The sequence below is a fragment of the Haliotis asinina genome, chromosome 6 (assembly GCF_037392515.1).
Source record: "Haliotis asinina isolate JCU_RB_2024 chromosome 6, JCU_Hal_asi_v2, whole genome shotgun sequence".
In the NCBI taxonomy this organism is placed as follows: domain Eukaryota; kingdom Metazoa; phylum Mollusca; class Gastropoda; order Lepetellida; family Haliotidae; genus Haliotis; species Haliotis asinina.
This window is the reverse complement of record NC_090285.1, coordinates 59,149,026-59,173,096: the sequence shown is the minus strand read 5'-3', so window position 1 is coordinate 59,173,096 and position 24,071 is coordinate 59,149,026. Positions and strand designations below refer to the sequence as shown.

The 24,071-nt window shown below is 43.0% G+C and overlaps 1 protein-coding gene across 1 annotated transcript in view; it reads left to right on the top strand.

Annotated features, from left to right (window-relative positions):
• Window positions 1-18,519: 18,519 nt before the first annotated feature.
• The window catches only part of LOC137286418 (uncharacterized), a 64,964-nt gene continuing 59,412 nt past the window's right edge, over window positions 18,520-24,071 (top strand). The window contains exon 1 of the mRNA XM_067818272.1: window positions 18,520-19,153. The gene's annotated coding sequence lies outside the window, so the exon portion shown is untranslated. The remainder of the gene's footprint in view (window positions 19,154-24,071) is intronic.

The window sequence follows — 24,071 nt, the reverse complement described above, 5'->3', positions numbered from 1 at the left end:
CACAGCTGGAGTATAATTGTGTGTCGTGTCGTGCCTGGTTTCTATCACAGCTGGAGTATAATTGTGTGTCGTGTCGTGCCTGGTTTCTATCACAGCTGGAGTATGGTTGTGTGTCGTGTCGTGCCTGGTTTCTATCACAGCTGGAGTATAATTGTGTGTCGTGTCGTGCCTGGTTTCTATCACAGCTGGAGTATAATTGTGTGTCGTGTCGTGCCTTGTTTTTGTCACAGTTGGAGTATGGTTGTGGGTCGTGTCGTGCCTGGTTTCTATCACAGCTGAAGTATAGTTGCGTGTCGTGTCGTGCCTGGTTTCTATCACAGCTGGAGTATAATTGTGTGTCGTGTCGTGCCTGGTGTCTCGTGAAGCCTGGTAGTTGTGCTTCTGATGGCCCTGGTTTTGAATGATGGAGCCGCCGGTTTCAAGATTTGTCTTTTTTGCTTGTGGCGACATCTGAGGATAACTGGTTCTGTTTGGCTATTTGCATTATGCCCACTACCGAAAGAAATGTAGGAACGTAAGAGGCTTTGTTTGAGGACTACATTCAGAACACCTTTGCGTTGCATGTGACGGCAACAAAGAGGATTTGCTAAAAAATGTATTGTCACAGCGCATGTTGCACGTGCACACAGATGCCAACTTGTATGCGCCTGTTTGAGAACACACACATTTATTACTGCAATTTAGTCAAGTGCACTCAAGAAATACCCTGAGATGACTGACGAAATTTCGATAGAGGTCTCCAGACGAAAATATCCGAAACTGCTCGAATGTTTGGCTAATTAAAAAGAGTAAATTGAAAGTGTCAAAAAGATGGGGTTGCGTTGTGACCGAGCAGGTCTAAAAAGCGACAACCAGACAAGATCACCTCATTACATTAATTGCATTGCGCTACAGATTCGGATCTGCTCCTGCAATCAATAGAGATTCTCATGTAAAAACAGAGGGCGAATTCCAAACTTACCTTTAACGCTGGCTCTATGCCGTCTGCTTGGAAGTATGGCGTCTTGTGAGGGAGATGACCGTAACAACTTACTATAAACCCGTGAAGGACCGGGTTACAATCTTCAACAACCCATGCTTGTCCTAAGGGACCACTCATGGGACTGGATGGTCAAGTTCGCTGAATTGGTTGACCCATGTCATCGTTTCTCAAATTTGAGATCGATGCTCATACTGTTGATCACGGGATTGCCTGGTCCAGTGTCGATTATTTACAGACTGAAGCAAAGTTTGCGACGTTAAACAAGCAAACAAAAACAAGCTCAAAGCTTACTAGAGGTGTGGTTGGGCTTGGCAATGCCATGGAATCGATGTGCATAATGTGTTGAGGTAGCACACGTTAAAAATGAAATGAAAGATTAATTGACTGGCAATTAATGTTGACTAAAAGTTGACGTTTGCTAGATTTATTGATGCCATTGTGATCGGGTCTTATCATGAAGTTGGATATTGGACTGATCGCCAACTGGCACGATGCCATGTCCCCGTCTGTGGAGAAACTGTCAACCGCCAACGTGACCCAGCTTGGCAAGCTATTCAGATGAAATTGTGCAGTATCTTTATATGTCAGTTTTGTTGGTCAGTGATGTAATTGCATTACATTGTAATTGTGATATAGAGGACGGTGGATTGTGTTTAGATATGTTTCGAATAATGCAATCTTGGGCATTATAACGTGAGCGAGTTTTGTGTTCTAACGTGAGCGAGTTTTGTGTTAGCCAGCATTGTCACTGCACCCATATGGCGAATCGGACCTCGGTTTTCGCCGTACGAGCGAACGCTATGACAAGTAGGCTGCCCTTAAAACTTCTAGATCGGCATGGGTTTATCGAACATATACTGAACAGCAAATGAAATGCAAATCTGTTTTTTTAAATGTTTAGTAATACATAGAAGATAAAAACATGAATGCTTACTTTTATTAGATTTCATTTTTTTCGAAACTTTCTTTCTTTTGCTGTTCAGTGTGGTGTCTCACATCCTGGCAGCGTTCCAAGACTCATATTACAGGACCAGCAAGTATGGGAAGATCGCCGTTTCATCCTGGATATCCTTGACCTACTGTGGAAGCTGGAGCAGTTTTACTGCTTTAGGTTTATTTTTGACATTGTTTGAACTGGGTGAATATTATCATCACTCACGTCATTGCTATTGTCATTATTAGTATATTTCATACTGCCATACCGTCAAGTACTGCTACCCTAGTGCGTCCAGGCATTGTATTTACTTTGCATTAACTTGTATTAAGTCGTAAGTCAAATAAATGTTTAATACAACTGTTAGCTTATAACGTTTACTGTTGTTTTATTGTTTCCTATTAATTCCCTTAATGGGCGGATTTCTGCTTACATTATCGTTGCAACATGGAAATGGACAAGTAATGATACCAAGGGGAATGATCATACATGTAGGAAATATAGATGTATACACCCAAAATAAGTTTACAGATATGTATGTACTTCATTATCACTACATCAATTGAATTGTTGCTGCACGTATGTATAACTATTGTGGCATCTGCATGGTGTATATATAGAGAGCTGAAATCTAATAACTGTTGTTTGTACTTATGTGAATGGGTATCCAAAAAATATTAATAACTAACGCAGCGAAACAAATGATTGCCGATCCCAACCGTATGACAAATTACATATTTAACAGTATACGTGAACTTTATGTTATTGATGACATTTCAACAGTAGAAAGCAATCTACAACGTGATCTTATTTTCAATTGTAATCCTAGTCTTTCAAAGAGTTCTTATCTTGAAATTCCATAGTTGTATATCGTAAAACCAAAGACGAATGTATTATTAACAATGCGTTTGGGTAGTGTCTTATGTGTATAATATCATTTGTTCTATTTCTCATTTTTGTTCTTTAATTGCTCGCAAGTTGATGGGTTTATTCAACTTTTTTTCGAAAACTTCTTAAAGCATCAGTGTCTGATTGAAGTGATAACGTTGAGGAAAATGACTGACGGGAGCAACTAAGTATCTAATCAGAGAACATTCGGTGCAAGATTGTTACTAAAGGGAACTAAACTTTAATTATCATAGACTGGAGTAACTAACTATCCAGTCAGATAATATACGGTGTAACATTGTTCTGAAAAGGAAACTCTACTGTAACAAGTATAGACGGACACAATTAACTATCTGATCAGAGGATACTCTGTGCAATCTTGTTTCCTGAATCAAACTACAGTGTACAAATGATAGACTGGAACAACTAATTATCAAAGACTATTTTGTCAACCTTGTATCCTGATTCTTTGATCGGGTCTCTTGAACGTCATCAGATAACAAACAGTAACGCTGATGGTCACTTGAGCGGGTGACGTCACACGAAAGATACAGAGATCAGCATGAAACCCAAGCTGCGCGAATGACCAACGAAAGACCATTCAGCGATAAAGCAGTTCGACCTAGTCGACCTGCTGTAAATCTTTTACCATTTCAATTTCTCAAAGAAACACTTTTTTTCTTTGTGCGTCAAATGAATATATATATATATATATATATATATATAACACTATATAACTACACTGTACAAATGATAGACGAGGAATAATAGCCAATCACAGCATATAGCATACATAACATTAGTTTGGATTGTCAGTCAGACTGTGTAAAGCTCTTCGAAAGCTCCGGTCCCTCGCCCCCTCTACACGCAGCCCAGACAGCGAATGGGACTTCTCCCAGGAAACACTGCTTAGTCGAACCCACCAAGAACTTTCCGGAGAATATGGAGGCTCCCCAACACTGCAGCTTTCTGCATTACCCAGATTGTCAGAAGGGCTCACAGTGGAAAACATCGGGACTCTCCTGATCTGCGCCAAGAGATCAGGGGCTACCAAACGAAGGGCACCGAGAACAACGGGGAGCCTGTCGACTGTCTACTTGGGATGCAAGCGAGACATTTCAAAGGCGAGGTCCGCATATTTATCATGCTTTTCCTGAATCTTGCCAATCGCATTGCAAAAGGGACAGAAAATTCAATGATATAAATAATTTCACTGGCTTTATAAAAAATGACAAGATCAGGTTTGTTGGCTGAAATTCGTCTTAGGTTGTATATTGGCCTATTCCAGAGACGTTTGAAAGCATCATTTCCCAGGACGCCCTGGAGAGGGTCGTACCATGGATGGACCTCGAGGTCAAAGTCACAGGCATGGCAGAGACGATAGTAAAAGCAGCGAGCCATGCCATGATGTTTTTTAAGATATGCTGTTTGTGCTATGGAAGGGCATCCACTGACAAGGTGTTGGACAATCTCTGCAAATTCATTGCACAGTCGACATTTCATGTTCACATTTTGATTAAGAATCACATTTTGGCGATTGCGAGTGGGAAGTGACTGGTCCTGAACAGCAAAAAGGAAGCCCTCAGTTTCACATTTGAGGCCAGCCGACTTCATCCATGCGAAGGAGTCGGTTGGATTGCTGTTCTTTTGCATACACTGCATGTACACACGATGCATTGGCTTCTCAGACAGCTTCTCCACAAAGGACCGACTCTGAGCACACTTGGTAAAGGACTTCGGATGGTTTACTCCCATTTCTGTGCCGCTGAGCAGTACATCACCATCAACAAAATCAATTTCAGATTCCAAATTGTGTCCAACAACCTTGGCACGCTTAAAATAGCTGTGGAATTCCTAGCTTTCATCGTGAGTCCAGAGGATCATCCGATTTATAAATATGTGCAAAAGTACACAATAAAATTCTGTCATGAAGAGCCTCCATATTAATCAAACCCCGACCTCCAAAATTGATAGGCATATATAAACGATTAAGACAGGAACGAGGGTAGTGTGCTCTGTTATCAGACATGATCCTTCTGGTCAGGCGGTCAAGACTCTGGATGTCTTGTTTTGTCCAATCAACTTTCTCCAAAGGAATATGAGAGGACTGGCACTGCAAAAGTATTGTTGGCTTTGACCTTGCTTTGAGCATTTAGCTCTGAACTCCAGATTTTCTTTAAACGAGATTTATACTCGGCCCGAAGTTTATCTTGATTATGGGCATTCTCGAGTTTGTCTCGAACTTGCATTCCAAGATAGGTGTAGGCCTGATCTTCCACAAGATGCTCAATAACTCCCCCCCCCCCCCCCCCCCCCTTGTAGCCTGACCGATTTTCAAACCACGATTCAAATGAAGAGTATTACATTTGTCGAGTCCAAATGTCATGCCAATATCACTAGACAAGGACTCGACAAGCAGAACCTGTTCTTTCAAATTGGTCTCTTCTTTGGCAAGGAGCTCGATGTCATCCATGTAGAGGAGATGTGAAAGAGCTGTTGGGGATCTGTGCTGAGGAGGTCCGGCGTGGTAGCCCTCCTCCCTATTGAGCAGAAAACTCAAAGGATTTAGAGACAAACAAAAAAGCTAAGGACTAAAGGAACCACCCTAGAAAATTCCCCTTCTGATTGGAATAGATTCGGAAGTCTTCACCTGCCCTTGCAAGTACATCTCAAGTTGAGTCAACCAGCAACTCATTAAAAACTTGAGTAAATCAAGCAGTCACTCAGGGAGGTCAATACACTGAAGAGACGACAGAATCCATTCGTGAGGAGTCGTATGTATATTTGTAGTCAATCCAGCACATGGAGAGGTTGCGGTGATACATTTAACCTCCTCCAAAATCATTTTCTATACAAGAAGTTGAGATCCTTGTACATCCTTCTCTAGCAGCGCCTTTGAGCAGTTGTGCTCAGCTGGTAAAAGCTCTATATAAATCTATAGCTATTATGATCATTATGCACATAGGAACGTCTTACACTGCATAAATATTGCACAGTGAGTCTGTTCGTGTGGGCAAAGGACGAAACAGCAGGCAGCTGTGATTTTGCAGTAATGGTGACCACTTATTTGATGATAAAGCTGCCTACCTTGTGTCATCTGAAACAGTTTTTGATATGATTGGAGCCTTTTGCATGTCCAGATTGGTATTGCACGCCTTATACCCCTGATACGCTCACATATCCAAATACTGCAGAGGGTTGCACTCAGATCCAGAAGAAACGCGAAGGTGTTCGATGGGCGAAATAAAGAAACTGATTGGAAGATAATTAGAAATATGAAACAAATGAGACATGTTTCATAAGAACAATGTTCGGTTCCATTTAACCTAATAAAACTTCCAATAACTACACGAACATCCCTCAAGAATCCCGAAAATCAGGAAACAGTAACTACCCTGGTTTTTGAAAGATTCTGAATTGATCCATTAAACTTTTGAGACCTAGTGCCAAATAATGACCATTGGCGTTTTAGTTTGACTTCAATATTGACACAAGTGCACCGATCCGGATGAGAGAAATCGGTGTCATTAACTCTGAATGGAACATTCCACAAAGTTCTTGTCTTTCTGTCAGTCCCCCATTTATAAGAGTCTTGGGCCCCCATCCACAAAACGTTCATAATTTTACGAACTATCGTAACTGTGTAGTATGCAATTACGAATGGCGTATGGCTTACGAATGACGTAGATCTACGAACACTTCGTGGATCGGGTCTCTTGAACGTCATCAGATAGCAAACAGTAACGCTGATGGTCACTTAATGGTCACGTCACACGAAAGATACAGAGATCAACATGAAACCCAAACTGCTCTAATGACTCACAAAAGACCATTCAGCGATAAAGCAGCTCGACCTAGTCGACCTGCTGTAATTTTTTTTTTTACCATTTCAATTTCTCAAAGAAACACTTTTTTCTTTTGTACGTCAGATGAATGTATATATAGAACGCATTTCATCCTTATTGCGCAGACTGATTCTTGCGTGGGTTTCCCAGTCCGATAAACCGATATCGATATCTCCCTGGGGAGGTTCGATCACGGTTTTCCAGCATCATAGGGAGCTGTTGCTTGCCGCGCCAAGTAATTGACTCCAAAAACGGTTTCACTGTGATCGTGTATTTCTGTCGTGTTCCAGCGTCAACTGATTTCTTCTGAACACGCCGCACCAATACTTTAAACAAAGACTACCAAGCTTTTAATAACGTTTCATCCGTCCAATGGGGTCTTTATAACTGGAGCAGGAAGGTGAAATATTGTATCATTTCAGTGTACGCTCGTCAAGGACCGCACACAGTCATGTAACGTCGTAATTAGGCTGCGAGTAATTACATAAGATAAAATTATCGATCACAGCCATATTGAATGTTGGAGGCAGTACACCTTGAGAAGTACCAGTGTTCACAGAAAGAGGACCTTGACCCGGGAATGGGGATCTGGGCCGGTGAAGGAACGGCACATCCTGGGAGAGGAGCATCTGCCCTTGTGGGTCATTGTGCCGTGTTAACCTAACTCTGTCGACTAAATGGCCTGGGTAATGCTCGAGGATTATGAAGCGTGCATCATGTTTGCTAATACCATTATGAATATATATTTAACGCAGCTGCACAGTTACATCACAAAGTGTATTCGTTCTCCGCAATTACAACAATCAGGTTTGTTGGTTCAGTTACCACAAAGACTATGAATAAGGCGTACCACTACTCTGATTTGGATTTGGTTTATCTGTCCATGGCTCGTATTGCCATTCAGCAGTAGGCCGTATAACATTATGGCGTTCGGGAAGAATAACAAAAGTTTTAGGTCGAGACCCTTCTTCATATACACTGTTTAATTCTGAAAGAAGACAATGTCACAGGTTTCCCTACAACATGTCCATCATGTCAACTGAATAGTTTTTAAGATAAAGCCTGAAGGAATATTATTTTGTTCAAGTATCTTCGAAAAAAAACAGAAGGAAAAATCTTCCCTTTCATGTTTTAAACACGGCGCTGATGCTGCCGACTTAAGTTGGCAGTGTGAGGAGTTTAGGCAAGACTTAAACACACTAACATCTTTGGTCATGAGAATCTAATGTCATCACCATGCAGTTTACCGAAATAAAACTAAGATCGATTTCGCCCCGCTTTGATTGAAGGTAATGAGAATCGTTACAGTTTCTGCAGCATTAGAAGAGGGTTAGAGTATCCCAGGTTATTGAATCTTACCAATTACTGCTCAATACACTAAACAACATTTGCTTTGATTTGCCCACGCACAGTCATGACGTATCAATCATGTGTATCCTTCCCATCTGTAAAAGACGGCTAAATATCGGCAGCGTATGCAGAGGCCAGGTCCCAAGGCCGTTACTTTTGACCCACGTCACACTCGTTTCAGAAAAACATGGAAAAAGAACTTCATATTCATTGTCGTTTGGGCCATTCTGACAAGTTATTTATACCCATGGAGATTTGATTCGAGGTAGAGACAGACTGGCAGTGTTTGACCTCTGGGTTCCATTGATTTTCGATCTCTGATTGCAACATTGATGACGGGTTTCTCCGATGCTACTCTTTGAGTAGCGCAAAGCGAGTGCCAATTTATCCCTTCATCATTTAAATGGAATGAACATAATTGAGAGAGATGACAGTGTTAACAAAGGAGACTAAACAGTTCCACTCAGTACGTGGGTTGTTGCCGGCACTCTCATTCTCAAAGTACCACTTCAGTGTAGTGTGATGGACAGATGGTTGGAGGGCGACTCCTTCCAGAAGCCCATATGGGCGGTGGGTGGATAACTGCCGGGTCTCCTTACAATCTCAGGAGGGTAGGACAAGCAAATGGTTTAGGACGCCCCTATTTACAGTCCTTCTCAAGAGGGATGTTATCGGAAGGATGGTGGGTGGGATAACTGTTCGTTTCTCGGTCTGTTCATCTTCTCATTCTGGTATAGTGACAAGCATTGTTCGGCCACCCCGTTAACAAAGTCTCACCCTGTTGGTTGAGATAAACAGCATGAGGTGTGTTGAGTATTACTTGGCCCCATCGCCTCACCTGGTTACAGTCTGGTGACAGATAGTTGTACGAGGTTGTGATCACGTGATCATATGGTCTCACCAAGGCATAGCGCTGAACTGGTGAATGTTGTCGAGCCTCATCATGAGATGGTTTGAAGACTGAGTAGGGACACTTGAGAAACCATCTGTTATATCACTTGACATGATTTCAGGATCACTTTATTTTCAGTAGGTGGTGTTATCTGGGTACAGTTTTAGACCGAGAGGCGTGTACATTAACTACCGATGGTATGAGGGTACAGTGTGATGGGACAAGACGCCATTGTGATGGTTTGAGGTAGTGTAGTGTCACGAGTGATCGTTTGAGCTAATGTAATGTCACGACTGATGGTTTGAGGGAATGTAATGTCACGAGTGATGGTTTGAGGGAATGTAATGTCACGACTGATGGTGTGAGCTAATGTAATTTCACGACTGATGGTTTGAGGGAATGTAATGTCACGACTGATGGTTTGAGGGAATGTAATGTCACGACTGATGGTTTGAGGGAACGTAATGTCACGAGTGATGGTTTGAGGTAGTGTAATGTCACGAGTGATGGTTTGAGGGAATGTAATTTTCCGAGTTATGTTTTCAGCACATGTAGTGTCATAAGTGATGGTTTGAGGGCATGTAGTGTCATGAGTGATGATTTGAGGTAAAGTAATTTCACGAATGATGGTTTGAGGTAATGTAGTGTCATGAGTATTAGTTTGAAGAGAATGTAGTGTCGCAATGGATGGTTTGAGAGGATGTAATACCAGGAGTGATATTTTGAGAGAATGTAGTGTCATATTAAAGGTATAAGGGAATGCATTAACAATATATTTGCCTAGGGTACAGATATCGAGTTATTTCCTTGGACGAGGCTTCGATGGAACACTGTGATGAATGCAGTGCTTAAAGGCCGTAATAACAACCGTTCCTAAAACAACCCCGTTCTGATAATCGTTCTCCCCATTACAAGTCCCTGATCTGGGAATACCTACGTGTAGTGTGTCTCAGAGCAGAACCGTTGCGGTAAACACGCTGACGCATGCCTTCCAATGACAGTTATCATCGATATTCTGTCACCTCAGTGGGCAGTTGCCATTGACTTGGTTATAATTCACATATAACGTTTTCTGGCTGGCGTAGTTCCCAGGCTGCTTTCCCTGTCAATAGTTCTCTAGCGTTGTACCGGCAGCGCCGGTCTCGGGTGCGATGTTGATGTGATTCATGAGGTCATGCTTCTTGATATATGTGAAAATCATTTCATTTCGAAACATATTCCTTCACAAAACCAACCCTACTGAAACGTGATCGGTTTAGTTCCGCACTAAGCCTAACTCTGTTATGTTATGCTACCGATTCTGACGCATGTAAAACCATCAAATTCACCCCTTCATCATCACCGTTCACAATCCCTGACCCACCACCAACCCCAAGTTGTACCAGCAAACCCAACCTCTATATCATCACCGACCTCGGTACCACCACCAACTTGCATCACCATAAACCAACCTTGTACCACCACCAGTCTCAATCGCAAACCACCATAAACCCCATCCCTTGTACCAGCACTTCCCAAACCACTGTATCACCCCAACCCCAACGTGTATCACCATCAGCACAAACCACTGTACCACCACCAAACATATCCCCTGTAACACAAGCAGCCCAAACACCTACCCCAAACACCCTCGTGTATCACCACCAACTCCTACCCCGTTCTCTGTAACATTACCCGCTCCGTCACTGTAACATCACAACCCCAGTCCCTGCAACATCATCAACACCATCACGGTCCCAGTAACACCCTAACTCCGTATCCACTAACGTCCCAACCACTCCCATTGCAGCAACAGTTACACAAATACCGTTCCCCGTGTCACGATGAAAGCCTGCATCCCGCAACCCCAACATCATCTGTAACACCAGTACCCCACCCTGAAACACCACCATTCCATTCCACCACCCACCTAGATCCCTTCAACACCACCACATTCACGTTGTAGGGACGTACCTCCCGCAACTTCTCGACGCCTCTGCTATTTTACCTTGTTGCCATGCCAACTAATGCTACTCGCGCAAGGGGACACCTGAAAGTAATTGGAGCACATGGCCGGCAGTTTGAAATTGCGACCGTGTAGTTTGTTCCGACACTAATGACGGGATGAGTGATTTTTAAGGAACATTCAGTCTCGTTTCATTGTTATTTGTGTTGGTTCAGCTTACTCAGAGGAAAATGCTGGAATTAGAATTTACGAGCGTGCTATGGAAGTGATTTTTCATGGCGTTCGCTATGCCTCTATCAACGTACAAGGTTTGAAAACATCAGCATGTTTGAACTAGGTAATCTGCCGTATCACGTTTGTCATGTAACTAAGTCGTATCAGCAGAATACATTAGAAGAAGATATGTGGCACATAAGCGTATCAAATGCACTTTGTTTATGTTGGATTACGGTCAACTTGCAGTTGTGTAGATTGGTACCAGGTGCATCTACAGAAAATGTCTATATGGAACGTTTTACTCAACCTAGGTCTGAAGACTCGAACCCAGAACCCAACACCGTCTGCTACTAGACTTGATAAGGGAGTGAGTGGGTGAGTTGGAGAGTGAGTGATTGCGTGAGTGGTGAGTTATGGGTGTGTGAGTGAGTGACGGGAGTGTACGTGGGCAGGTGAGTCAGTGATGAGTCAAACAAGGGGTCATTGAGTCAGTATTAGCAGCGTGGGACACAGAAATGGACTTCATATACTGTACCCACATTGGGCCTCGAAACCATATTTACGGCGTAGCGAGAAAAGACATTAACCACTCGGCTACCCCATCGCCCTTAACTGATTTAGGACTGAAGCCCCAGTGATACCGTTCTCACCACTATGCTAAAACCCACGAGCCCGGATACGAAGCTGGCAAATCATGAAACGTAATCGGACCAACCGGATTCGAACTCACAATCATAAGATGTGCGGATCACCAAGGGACGTAATTTGCGGCACATTGCGGTGGAATGCGTGGTCCTAGTCGATTGAGTCATCTGTGCCCCACTTTTGCATAATCCCTCTATAGTCTCACCTTCCAATACAGAAGTCAGTAGGAAAGGTAAAAATTTGCTTTTTGTGGCAACCATTCCGAAATATTATAAAAGAAATCATTTAATGTCGGTAATTAATTTTGGGTGTTGTTCAGACGATTAACCTTCATCTTGTTGGACTGATGGCTGAGATGTAGAGATCTCTGAAGACACCCTATGGCTTATGACGCCTCTTCAGAATTACGACATTAAATGCAACGGTATTATTACTTCTAACTTAAACGGTAAAATAAGTGTGTTTTTCAGTTTCATGAACGTGTCTGATGACGTGAAGTGAGCAATGTTGTCGCTGTCGCTCGATGGCGCTATTACACACACCCGCTGCGCCTTTAATTAAGCAGAATTCCCTTTCATTGCACCCAATTAGATTAACTCTTTCACAAGTTGAAGTGGACATAACTGGTTGTTAGGGACATCATGTGCTGAAATTTCGCTACTCCTATCACGGTGTAGGCGGCTATCTACTTCAAGCGTTACAAAACATCATCACAGATGGGATCTCCTCGCCGGGCACTTGCATACAAGATCTAACCTTTGAGTATAATGTCTTCGAAACTAGGGCCCATAAACCGAGACCTTCTAAAAAGGGTGTAGCAGAGTATTTTCACATGAAAACGGCTTCAGTAACTATTGATTCGTTCGACATGGACAATGCTTGAATATCCCAATTCGTCAAACTGAGACAAAATGCATCGGTGTTATTTTGACAAAAGGTGACAACACTCGAACCTGACATTCTGTTACAACACGAGTTTGTTAATATTCTCCATGGAAACAACACGTTAATTTCTTCTTTGTTCGCGAGATGAATAAACAGATGCAGCACGTGAAGTTTTAATTGCTCATCAAATGACATACCCCGAGGTTCCTAATATTCGTAAAAGAGAAAAAAACAGGTTAATTAATTAAACATACATGCTACACGTGAACTCTGAATTTCCAACAAAATGTCAATAGAATAGCTGTATATATCCAACAGAGACAATATTTATACAATACAATATTTTGTTGAATTCCACACAGAGACAAATGAGAACGGATCATAGCTATAGCATCGTGTTTTATATGAAGAAAACACGTTGAGCATTTGTGATGTGAAGATAACACGTTAAAGGTTTGTGATATCAAAATAACACGTAGCTCGTTTTCACGTGAAGATAACGCATTATATGTTTGTGACATGAGGATAACATGTTACTTATCACCCACATGGCGATGTCTACAAGTACTCGATCAACCACAGGGCGATGTCTACAAGTCACCTATCACCCACATGGCGATGTCTACAAGACACCTATCACCCACAGGGCGATGTCTACAAGTCACCTATCACCCACAGGGCGATGTCTACAGGTCACCTATCACCCACAGGGCGATGTCTACAAGTCACCTATCACCCACAGGGCGATGTCTACAAGTCACCTATCACCCACAGGGCGATGTCTACAAGTCACCTATCACCCACAGGGCGATGTCTACAAGTCACTTATCACCAGCTGGATCATGTCCACAAATCATGCTGCCTCCCGACTTGTATACAGATAACACACAGGAATATGTTACAAGTTACAAGCATTGGACTTGACGCAGGTTTACAGCCCCGATAACCAATTTCACTCCGCACACAAAATCCCCCGATGAACGCTTTTACACCACCTACAAGCTTCCTTTATAAGAGAGCTGATATAACAGCAAGCTGACCTGCAGAACTGTTGTAATAACAGGCTGCACTACAGAACGGGTCTAACACCAGGTTGCACTACAGAGCGGGTCTAACACCAGGTTGCACTACACAACAGGTACGGCAACTTATGATGCCAATCAAAGTGACGTTGTACAAAACAACCTAAGTGCTACGATGGTGTAACTCTATGCTAAGCTATGGGATAACGACCACGTTATCCCTAATATCACTTTGTATAACTGCCATCCAGGGCGGCTTTAACAGCAGGGTGAACCACAGATCAGATGTAATAGCAGGTTGCCATTTAAAACGGCTACAGAAGGTCGTGACGCCGAAAACAACGTTTGTACTAGCTTGTGATGCCCAATAGAATGGCTACAGCACCGTGTGGCCCAACAGATCAGATATAATAGCAGGTTGCCATTTAAAACGGCTACATAAGTTCGTGATGTCGAAAACAACGTTTGTACTAGCTTGTGATGCCCAACAGAATGGTTGTAGCACCGTGCAGCCTAACAGATCAGATGTAATAGCAGGTTGCCATTTAAAACGGCTACAGAAGGTCGTGACGCCGAAAACAACGTTTGTACTAGCTTGTGATGCCCAACAGAATGGCTACAGCACCGTGTGGCCCTAACAGATCAGATGTAATAGCAGGTTGCCATTTAAAACGGCTACAGAAGTTCGTGATGTCGAAAACAACGTTTGTACTAGCTTGTGATGCCCAACAGAATGGTTGTAGCACCGTGTAGCCTAACAGATCAGATGTAATAGCAGGTTGCCATTTAAAACGGCTACATCAGTTCGAAAACAACGTTTGTACTAGCTTGTGATGCCCAACAGAATGGCTACAACACCGTGTGGCCTAACAGATCAGTTGTAATAGCAGGTTGGCCCTCACGACGGCTACAGAGGCTGATGATGCCAAACAGAACGGCCGTGCTGGGTTACGCTAAGACAACGTTGTAAAACCAGCTTGCGAGGCTGCACAAAACGTTCGCGCAAACTTGTGAGTGGCTCTAACAGTAGGTTGCCCTACAAAACGGTTGTAACAGCGAGTGTAGACATAGAACCGTTGTAACGCTCAGTGTTGTTCTCAAGACTGGTTGTAACCGGCTGATGTCGTTATACCGGCATATAATTTACTTGCTCTCTCCCATCCCGGAGGTGGCGTGGGAGTCTTCAGCAGTCCAGTCAGTCCAGTTAAAGAGCTCTTCCATATATCACCCGGAACACTTACCTCTTAAAGACGTGCAATTAGTAGGGTCCGGTATTCAGCTGTCAGTTTGGAGGGGCCGTGAATACTGACTGACTACCAGGGGCGGTCAACTGATGGTTGGGAAGTTATACACAAGCACTACAAGACACCACTATCTTATCATCATGGTCCTGAATGAAATTCTACATAGAAATATTTGCGTCTTGATTGTGTGTTATTTATGGGAATGCGATTTGTGTTTGCGTGTGGCCCTGTGAACAGAGCTCAGGTCACAGTTCAGTTGAAGTTCAGCAAGAGTAGGCGCGGAGAGTCATTGGATGGGTGAACGTGTTTGGCAGCTGAGACTCCTGAGAGTTTCTAGGACAGTAGTCCTGCCCCACAACAAAACACTTGTGATGCATGTGGTCTCACTTTAGGCAAGTGAGTTTGTTCAGAATTGCATCTTTTCATACAGGAAATGGGTACCCGGTGGACTAAGTTATGAGTATAACCTTCGAGCGCTTAATAGGCAGCTTGGGTTATCGGGGCTAATAATGTGTTGCATTATTGATTGTTAGAGATATGACCATACCTAGTGTGGATTGTATCGCTTCATCAATGGACACATTATTGAGTGGGTTAAGGGAAATACTGTAGCAACACTACATGCATCGACAGTTTTCCTTTTTCACCTGCTGGAAGAGTTGGAACTATACTTTGGCCAGTGGCGACTATTCATGCTCGTGTGTGTGGCTGCTTGTGCTAGTCCGGACTAATGTCGGGACTTCAGTCCTAGCTTAGACTTTAGTCCTAGCTTAGACCCTTAGACCCGCACCTTACATGGATCTGTCACTCAGACAATATATATATATATATTATGACCCTCAGTCGACCAGTCCAGAAAGCCGAAGGCACGATTTCTTTGTTTCTTTGTTGTTTAATGCTGCCCTCGGCAGATTTTAAGCTAAATGACAGCCGTCTGTAAATAATCGATTCTGTAACACACAACCCGATGATCAACAGCATGACCATCGATCAAAGCAAAAGGGATACGCATGTGTCAACCATTTCAGCGAATCTGGCCGCTAGATCCAGTCACTCCCCTCCCCTCCCTTGAAACAAGAAATACAGTGATTTGTTAACACCTTTCGTAATGACGTCATCAGGGATCTCTGAGAGATCTACAACTGAAATGTTTAACAGAACGTCAGAATTATAAACAACAATACATTTACGTCATGACTAATTGAGGAACAAAATATCACGCACGAAGAGATCCCTTGATAACTAATACCAGAACAAAGTCATCATACTAGAAAGGGGAATAAGCGTGATACTCAGCGTTAATCTTTACGTCAAAGAGCACGACTGTCATGGTAATACCACACTACAGCGCAGATCCTGCCTCGACAAAAGTATGTCTACACACGCACGCACGCACGCACACACACAAACACAAACACAAACAAACACACATAAACACACAAACGCACACACATATGTTCCTTTCCTCGATAATCAAAAGAATGTCCATTCAAACATACAGTATATATTTATGCACTATTATAGTTTTATCTATAATGTGTGATGTGCGAACGCAAGGGTGTGTGTGTACTTGGAATAGCGAAAAAATGAAAGGGATTCAATTATCTGAGTATAGTTGTCCTTGAGAGACGTGAACATGAGTCTGTAGTGATGCCCCGGTTGAAATTCGGCTATATTTAGCAATAAAATGCCTTCGAGAAAAGATATCGATGAAAGACTCGCAAATTGAAGGTACGGAATCACTATCCTAAGTTGCCCGAATGTTGGCGGATCATTGCTCGTAATTCCTTAAATGTGAGGCATGTGCCGTCAAACGGGCCGTGAGACCTGGGTGTGGGAGGCATGGAAAAAACGACACCTGGACAAGGTTGTGTCATTATATTACATTAGATCCTGCTTTCAAAAGACATATTCGTTCAATAACAGGAACTCCAAGTTCCACACAAACCATTTCTGTGTAGCCTGCCTGAGACAAGGCATCCAATGAAAGGGGATGACCCTTAAGGCGTTATCTAGATAGGTTTCGGATAGCATAACCAACAGCAAGAACGACCTCGTGCTATCCCATGATTGCACCTGCTTTGCCTCCTTTCACTGACGGCAGAAAACATTTTAGGCAATGTAGCTCATTGATGCATGTCCGGAGAAATTGTCTTGACCATAATCAGTATCGGGACGGTGTTGGCATTGTATGGTGGTATGCGAACTGATTTGGTTAGTGCAAACATACGTTTGACCAGACAACGATACGCTGTCAAGATCTTGAGTCCCGTCGTTGTTCCATTCACTGGGTGCATTCCTCACATTTTGAACTGATAAATGACAAACTATATGCCAAAAAGTCTCCTATGAAAAGACCTACGGCAAAGCTCCCCGGGGTGTATCTAACAGGGCATATGTGGAGTGTTTTGAAAGAGAGACTGTACACAAGAGGCCATGCACCACACAACGTGGCTCATCAGGTGAAATGGCGATACCAATGAGAAACATCTTCTAGTTAATTGACAGAATGTCACCAGGTGTCGTTCATGTATCACTCCATGGTGGACCAACCCTCCGGTGGTTCACCATCCCAGATATTAGTCTGTATCATGTCTTTGTTTCCCTCGTGTTTACAGTTCCCTTAACCTGTGAAGAATGTGTATAACTCGCCCACAGACGGGCCATGGCCATACGTCAGCCTCACCCACATCACTTTTATCCATTCACATTTCGGTCAACCATTTTCCCCACCTACCAACTACTCGGTTACTCGGTTTGCCAACACAACACCTTCATCTCCTTCGCTCATCAGTCCCATCCAAGATGTATGCCGCAAATCCCGTGGTCTCACCCCAAACCCACCACCAAAGCCACTCTCAACACAGACCACTGTATTCATCGAACATTCCAACTGACCTCGCCCCTTACCCCTTACCCATTGACAGACCAAACCTGAGCACTGACCATTGTATTCACAGAACATTCCAACTGACCTCGCCCCTAAGCCCTTACCCACTGACAAACCAAACCTGAACACTGACTATTGTATTCACAGAACATTCCAACTGACCTCGCCCTTAACCCATTGACAAACCAAAACTGAACACTGACCATTGTATTCACAGAACATTCCAACTGACCTCCCCCCTAACCCACTGACAAACCAAAACTGAACACTGACCATTGCATTCACAGAACATTCCAACTGACATCATCCTCAAAGCCTTGCCATCATCAAACCCACTCTCAACACAGAACATTATATTCATATAACATTTCCACTGGCCTCACCCCTAAATCTTACCATCACCAAAGTCTCTCTCAACACTGACCATTGTATTCACAGAACATTCCCAATGTCCTCAGCCTCAAACCCGCACCATTACCTAAGCCACTCTCAACACTGAAATACATGGACCCTTGTGTTAATGGGTGTTAAATGGAGGGATCTGTATAATCTGTTATACAAGATCATTCACATACCGCAACCGATGTGTGTTCTACAAAACGGTTTCTTGGACCTTTTCACACTCATTTCCCATTCTGAAAAACAGACCAATATTAACAGCTTAAACCAAATTAGCAAACCGATGATTTTATATAATTCAGGAATTTGTAAACACGTTTATCGAAGCTCTGTTTCAAGGAACTCGCCATACGCACCCCCGATCAATACTACCCGGCCCGTCAGACTCATAGTTTTAGGTAGTCATGGTGCTCCCACGAAGTGCCGTCTCGGATAAACATAAAACTTTATGGTATTGAATCATGCCATTTACCCTCCATACATTTCATGGAGCATACAACATCAAGCTGGTGAGAAGAGCTCAGATTAAGATAAGGCTCTCGGCCAGGTTGGGGCACTCGCCCACTCAAGGCTTCGTATAGAGCATTGCAACAATCGATGATTTAAAGTAGTGTGAGATCGGCGACAAGGCTTTCCAACATAGCACGGCATATTAATCCCCAGCAAGTTCAATATTTCGTTGTTTCTGAGTGTTCCCTCAAAGCCTTGCCACTGTAAATCACATCTCTTATATGCATTACCGCCACATTGCAGTCTTCTGCTGCTAATCATTTTCGAGTCCCAGCCAAGAAGCCTGTTGATTGGTCAGTTAACAAGTGGCCCGGATGCCGGTCTTACTTTGGCATTGGAGTTAGGCCGAGGTCAGGTGGTATCTGCTGTCACGTCCCGCCATCCCCCAAGTCTCACTCCTTCTCTGTGCGACCTCAACAGCTTCAACAGCGTCATCGTCGTCGTCCTCCACAGCCGTATCTCCCTCCCTGGATTAACCACCATCATCAACATCATCCACACCAACTGTAAGTACAACGTTTTTCTCATCATCTGTTGCACTGTCCATGTCATTAATCTTTCCCTCCCATCATTATTAGAAATACATCATCTGTACAAATAATGTGCGCATTGTGTTGCCTTGTAAGCTAGGGTCGCGTCACGAATACATTCACCAATAAACGAAACATCAACTTCTGTGACTCTACAACCGCACTTTCGCAAGGTGCATGAAACAAAACTCATTTCAGTTGCATGGGAGAAACCTGTCACTTGTTGTAAGGTGTAAGCTTGTAAAGTTCTTGAAAAACTGAAAAACGACGTCATTTATTGTGTCGATTTGTTGGGGTGTATGACGGACTTTGTGGTTGAGCTTGACAAGAGTTATGGGAGAGTCGAGCGTAAACCGATCCCGTTTTCTGGTACTATGCTTACAAAGACGCTCGGGGAGAAGGCTGCTGACGTTTATCTGCAATAGCGGGGCCAAACTAATAGCGGAATATCTACTGCATCAATACCGACAACAGTTTCATGTTTCCGAAGCCTTCTACAATATGCGGATTCTCTTGGGCACTGAATTTTGAAAGCAACACGATTCGTGCACATAGCGTGCAGCCACATTTGGATAGTGCTGTCGTTATTGACAACAATATCAACCGTTATCACAGCTTACAATATATCAACGATCATCTGTTTTTGGTGCTCCCGGGAAATTATGACAGGATTATAATAATAGTTAAATATTATTAAACGTTATAGGTGAACATTATAGATAAAATGATACCTAAAAATGTGTTGTTTCGAAGTAAACAGGCAAATGTTATCACAAAATACGATATATTAGTGTAATATATGGTATGTCTAGGATTACACGAAGATCTCAGTAATATACTTTTACTTCTTGTACTTTTGTTAGGTTATGTGTCAGGGCCAGGCAGGCAATCCCCATCATGCTGCGACACAGCCCTACAAAAGTTCAAGAATCCCAAATATAACATGTGTTACATTCATTTGGCCACTTTCTAAATGACACCATGTCTTCAATATATGAACGTTGATGATGTTTCACACATTCGAAGGGACTATGAGATTAGTTAAAATGTAATAATAGTCATAAACAGCATGAGATATGCGAACATTTGAAATCTTTCTCTTGCCCTTGGTTTGGTACCTTCTGATCTCTTGGCACAGATCAGGAGAGCTCCTGGGTACTTCCCCGGAGCACAGCCCTTCCGACACAGAAAGCAGTGCTGTTAAAGTGTCTCCATATTCTCCAGAAAGTTCGTTATGGGTTTTGACAAGGCAGAACTTCCATGAGAAGAGGTCCGATCAGCTGTCTGGGCTGAGAGTAGAGTGGGTACCCGAACTAATGATGAGCCTCACCAGCCTGACAGTGCCAGGATCACCTGACCTCTCTCTGATGCAGTTTATCTGTAAATTAATGGCACGTGTAAATTTATCCAATAGTCCTCAAGTTATTCCTGAAACACGCGCATATCGAGGCTGAAAATATGTTAATGATCGGAGAATATCTGCTCGAATAACAGATACTGTGTAGATTCCAAACAGTCCTAGTGTGCCTTAAGTATCAATATTTTTGTACATCATAGTTTCACGTTTCTCTAATTCGTCATCCTCACTCACTCACGCAGGTAAGCCTAAGGTACCGTTAAAGGTTAATTGTTTCCATAAATACTTAAGCATAGTGATATCTTAAATCAGTTCACGTGCTGTGTCATGTTCGTGACATTTAATAAACGGTTGCTGATTATCATCAGTGATGTGCGCCCATCTTGTTTGAGAATTGTACTTGGATTAGCCAAAATGAACACTGGAGCGTTTTCTGCATGGAGAATTGTACCTAAATGAGTGGTCCCAACGCTGGCACGTATTCTTTGATTTGGTGTATGCATGACATCTTTGATATCTTAAGCTGTTCACATGCAAATTAATATATAACAATAACCGCCACTGTACTGTTATCGCCTTGGAATGTCAGAGAACGGAGCGTTAACGTGCTCAGAAGGTTGGGACCTTTCAATAATTAATTCACAGTTCTTTCATCCTGATAAAATTGTTCAAGAGGAAAACGATACGGCTACACTGTTTCAGCATATGCTTTGAAATAATAATTGTGTGTCTGCATTATTAATTGATTGGGGTGTTACTAAGTGATGGTGCTTATGAAAACGTTCTGGGTTGTTAATTTTGGTTTGTGAAACTGCGTTCTGTACACACCAGACCGACGAAAAGACAATTCTTACTGGTGTGAAAATGACAAATTGCTGTATTTACCTTGCTGAAAGTAAAATGCTTACATGTGACGTCTTTGAAAGTTACACAACGATAGTTTTACGTTACTGAAGGTCAAATTAGTACCCGTCTGTGAGCGGGTGTCCTTACCTACCTTTGTTAGGTGAAGCCTTTACCGGTCTTTCCTGGCTGTAGGTGAAAACTTCACATGTCACACGTCTTTATCTGCCTACATGTGTCGTATGTACCTGTCTATGGATGTCGTCTTCTGACTCAAGTTACCGTTTTTACCTCTCTGAAGGTGTGATGTGTATCTCTCTGAAGATGTCGGATCTATCAGTCTGAAGCTACAGTCTTTATTTGTCTGAAGGTACTGTCTTTACATCTCTGAAAGTGTCGTATCTATCTGTCTCAAGCTGCCCCATTCACTTGTCTAAAGGTGCGTCTTCATCAGTCTGAAGGTGTCAAAAGTACCTGTCTGAGGAGGCTGTTTTCATCTCTTTGAAGTTGCCGTATTTACCAATCTGAAGGTGATGTTTGACCTGTCTGAATTTGTCGTATGAACCTGTCTGAAGGCGCCATCTCTACCTGTCTGAGAGTGCCATGTTTTCCTGTGTGAAGGTGACGATACCTCGATTGTAGATTGTAAATGTAGTTAGTTTTGTCACTGGTAGCATCAACAAATCCTGTAGAGGTCATATAGACATAATCGGCCCTGTAGGTCTGTTACTTGTGGATACTTGTGATACATAAGTCTAAACACGTCAAAGGTCCATGAGACGATAGACATTTATGTATTCACGGAATCATTTATTGGTTAACACATGCCCACAGTGCAAGTACCTCACAATATATTCCATGTCAGATATCCGCAACGTGACAGGCCGCCGCAACGTGATACTCACCGATCCACCTGTCTACTCACTCACTCACTCACTCACTCAATCACTCACTCACTCACTCATTCACCCACCCACCCACCCACTCACTCACCCACCCACCCTCCCAGTCACTCACTCACCCACCCACCCACTCACTCACTCACTCACTCACTCACTCACCCACCCACTCACTCACTCACTCACCCACCCGCCCAGTCACTCAATCACTCAAACACCCACCCACCCACCCACTCACTCACTCACTCACTCACCCACCCACCCACCCACCCACTCACTCACTCACCCACCCACCCACCCACTCACTCACTCACTCACTCACCCACCCACCCACCCACGTGCTCACGTAGTCACGCACTCATTCACTCGCTGGTGGTTGTGCTGCATCCAGTTATTCCCAAATATCTACCAGTGGAATATTGATTCAATGACTTCTTATCACTTCTGCTAATGTTATATACAGTCCCCTTACATGTGCAAGGTTATTACATGCAAGGTCATTCATAAATAAATTATAATTTATGCAAACGTTTTCAAGGGTCGGCTATTGGCAACACGGTGTCACTGGACCATCCCTGTTGGGATTCTGTTACCCCGCTACAAATGTTGCATTTCTGCAGGCATTCAATTCTGTAATGGTGAATACGTGTCTCAGATGATACATCGGCAGAGGACATGGCTACGGCTTATGTTGGATCTCTGGGGAGTTGGATGTGAATTGAAATCAGTTTGGACATGTTTCAGTTACAGGCCACACAGGTCGTGTACCAGTTTGGTGAAACCCAGAGGTATTGTCCTGATAAAACTAGGTGATGCTGATAAAACACCGCTATGGTACTGATAACGATACGACTGAAATGCTGACACGCCCAAGGGAGTGATTCTGATGCATGAGCTTGGGATTCAGATAAAAACGACAGTGATGATGATAAAACACGACCTTGTGGTGATGATAAAAACACTATTAACACGGTTTATAAAAACACGGTCGTTATGATGTTGACAATAACACTACCGTGATGATGATGATGATGATGATGATGATGATGATGATAAAACATGACAATGGACTGTTGATAAAAAACGGTCGTGAAGATGACAAGACACGATCGTGAAGATATTGATAAAAGACGGTCGTGAAGATGACAAAACACGATCGTGAAGAAATTGATAAAAGACGGTCGTGAAGATGACAAAACACGGTTGTGATCATGCCAATGAAACACGGTTGTGATTTTGATAAAAGACGTGAAGCAGAAAAATGAGAACTAAAATCATGAAGGCGGACGGGTACGACCATTTCCTTATGATTTCAGTTTCATGCTATCTTAAATCGAACTTCATGTTACAGGGCAAGCTCTCAAAAATCAACACACAGGGGAAAATAACTGTAGATAGAAGCGACAAACCATTTCCACATTCATGAGAAAGAATGCCAATAAGCAGAGTCGATAGCACAGCTGTGAATATATCATGAGCAGATGTTTGTTTCAGCGGTATTACAGCTGCGGGGTGTTGTTTGTAAGCAAATCGGCTCTGAACCATACAATCCCCTAACTGACAGCTGATCAACTAATTCATTGGGACAGTAACACACATTTGTTTACCTCGTGTCCATTCAGCTCTAGTTCTAGCACGTCATGTATTTTGCACATAGTGTTGAAAAAAAAACTAACAAAAAGGAAACCGCTCAAGGGACTTAGGGTAAGACGCCTACCTTCCTCACTTCCCTACAACCCTATAACCTCAAAACATTTCTACCTCACAACCCCAAGCCTCCCAGTCCCAAGAATCA